This window comes from Sapajus apella, unplaced genomic scaffold (assembly GCF_009761245.1).
Source record: "Sapajus apella isolate SASKATOON/1434 unplaced genomic scaffold, GSC_monkey_1.0 scaffold167, whole genome shotgun sequence".
NCBI lineage: Eukaryota > Metazoa > Chordata > Mammalia > Primates > Cebidae > Sapajus > Sapajus apella.
The window spans coordinates 1199503-1202322 of record NW_022437107.1 but is presented as its reverse complement, the minus strand read 5'-3'; the positions used below and the strand labels follow the sequence as shown (position 1 = coordinate 1202322).

Genomic DNA, 2820 nt, shown 5'->3' with positions numbered 1-2820 from the left:
GGACAAGGCACAGGAAAAATGTGTCCACAAGTGTCCATGTGGGACTGAGCCCTGCTGGGACCAAAGCGGGACAGGGTGGGGATTGAAGATATCACCTCCAAATAGGGTCCTCCAAATCCCCAAAGCTGTCACTGAAACTTCTCTGCACCCCTAAACTGATGCCTAGTATTTCAGCTTTTCCCCTTATCTTTAGGGGTCTGACAGGAGAAAGGAAGAAATACTGGGAAGCAGGTTTGCTTAATAGGTCTGGAATTCTTGTCCCTGCACCCACATCATTGGAAGGGTCACCAAGTCACAATGCAGTGAACCCACAAGAAGAAGAACGGGGTCTGTCCTATCCACTGCTACTCTTCTAAAGCCCCCGGCAGCACTTGGCACAGAACTGACGTTCAGTGAATGTTTGCTGACTGAATGAATGGGCACTACGGGCTACTCCTTTGGTCTCACTGCAGGCAGCAGACACTGATGTAGCCAGCCCTGCCCAGGTCTTTCCAGGTGAAGCTGGAATCTGACAAGTAATGCCTTTCCACCTTCGCCCATCAGGAAAAGCAGGAGATTTCAGCTTTTTCTCGGGGTTTCTACTGACACTCTGCTTAGTATCCCAGCTTCAGCACCGGAGTAGGGTGAGGATGCTGCCTTGTGGGATCTGGGAACCTTGACTCTGCGGAGGTTGTGCCCGGGCAGACTGATAACACCGCAGATTGGCCTGTGTTTCTGAGCCAAGGGGAACTGAGGCTGGGAACTGCCAGAAAAAGTACCCTTTCACACACATTCACTTCAGCTCTTATGTGTTAGACTGAGCATCAGAAGATAAACATTTGATTTCCCATTCTGAATTTTACTGTTTCTGTGATCTTGGGCTAGTCCTTTTATCTCTCTATATTTTATGACCTCACTTCTTTGTTTGTTTGCTTTTTGGTTTTTGTTTTGAGAGAGAGTCTCACTCTGTTTCCCGGGCTAGAGTGCAGTGACGCAGTCATAGCTTTCTGAAGCCTTGAACTCCTGCACTCAAGCAATCCTCTCATCCCAGCCTCCAGAGTTACCTCACTTTTTATGCAATATATGCCTTCTCATCCCCACCCCACAATATCTCCACCTAAAAAATCAGGCCACGGAAGTTAAATGATGTATTGAGGCATAGGTAAATTCATGTTTCATGTCCTGGCCTTAACAACTCCAAGACCATGCTCCCTTCACAACACTAGTGCTTGTTGACTTCTCAATAAGGAGGCTCTGTTCTTTTTTAAAAAGTTATTCTCTTTGTTTTTTTAGTTTAGGGAGTTTTCTTCCAGGCCACTGATGTTTTCTTTTTTAATGTATATAGCCTTGTCTTAAGTCTATCTATTGAACTTTTCACTTCAAATATAATAATGTTTTAGTCTTAGAATATGTATTTTGTTTACTTTCTGGTTTCCATGTCTCTGATCCTGTTCCCCTTCTGCTCAACTATTCTGCTTACTTTTTCATTGAAATCTTTCAGTACATTTATATTAGCTGTTTTAAAGTCCATGCCTGCTAATTGAAAAATTTGTCTCATTTGAGTCTGTTTATATTGACTTTTCCTACTTCTTCTCATGCCTAGTAATTTTCATTCATATGTTATTTTAGTGTGTGTGTGTGTGTGTTTAATAAGCATATTTTATTTAAATAAATCCTCCAGCAGGAAATGGAGAATTTACTGCCTTTACTTAGAAGGCTATGTAAATAGCTATCTGTCAAATTTATATATGCAGCTCACCAATATTCCCTTATTGGAAACATCAGTATTTCCGCATCACATCACAGTTCCCAAAAAGGACTTTAAAGTCTCAAAATTTTGTATCTCCTTTGGCTTGCTTCTCTCTCGATTCTACCCAGGCTTTATTAATGGTTCGCTTCATATCATCATCTCCATCGTCACAAATTTTCTTTAGAACATTCATCAATCCCTCACTAGGATCTGTTTCAGTGTTATAGGAGAGCTTCTCTTTTTCTTTGCACTCTTTTTTCAACCTGAGTCGCCTTGTGTTTCCCACTTTCTTTCTACATAAGATAAGAACTGTATCAGTCTTGACTTTTCGGAACTGCCTTCCACAGAGATGGGTTTCAAGAGATTGTTCACAATCATGGAGTAACTCTTCCCATTTAGATTCCTTACCAAAAGATCAAATGACCTCTCTGTGAAATGCACCCGCACATTCTCAGTGGGAATTTGATGAATTCCAGTTAAGGTAATGTAGATTTTCACAAACTTATCTGACTGATCCCATCCATAATTACTAATTTTCACTGTATAGCCTGTTGTAACGGGAGCAACCACAGCAGCTGGCTTTTCATTGTCGAGAAGTTCTGCTTTCTTCTGTGATTTCTGTTGCATCTTGTTCTTGATTTCTGTCTCAATCTTGGATTTTTCAGCTCTAAGGGCATCATATATTCTTTTCCTAGTAGCGTTTTCCAGTAACACCTTTACCTCTTCTAGATCTTTCTGTAGTGAGCTTCAGAGTCCAAGTCAGAAGTTGCCTACAGAGTCACTTGCTTCCGTCCACTCTAGGACAGCAGACCCGCCAGGCAGCCATGTTGTGTAAGGCCAGTCTCTCAGCCTCCACGAGAGAAAGGGGGAGAAGGAGCAGCCTGGTTACATTCCATTTTCAATCATATGTTAGTTACATTGTTGAGAAATGAATTTTGTTTTCTTCCTTCAAAAGGTATCAATTTTTGCTGTAACAGGCAGTTTATTTACTGGTGGATAAGCATCAGTCTGACAAGGAATGATCTCAGCTTTGTTAAGGCACATCTAGAGTAGCCCTTAGTCCAGGGTTAACAGAGCCCTACTCTGAGGCA

General features: G+C 41.9%; 1 pseudogene across 1 annotated transcript; it reads right to left on the bottom strand.

Annotated features, from left to right (window-relative positions):
* Positions 1–1621: 1621 nt before the first annotated feature.
* LOC116542347 lies at positions 1622–2465 on the bottom strand (annotated as a pseudogene). The gene has a single exon (XR_004265179.1). The product of XR_004265179.1 is annotated as a calcyclin-binding protein pseudogene (transcript).
* Between the last annotated feature and the right edge of the window lie 355 nt (positions 2466–2820).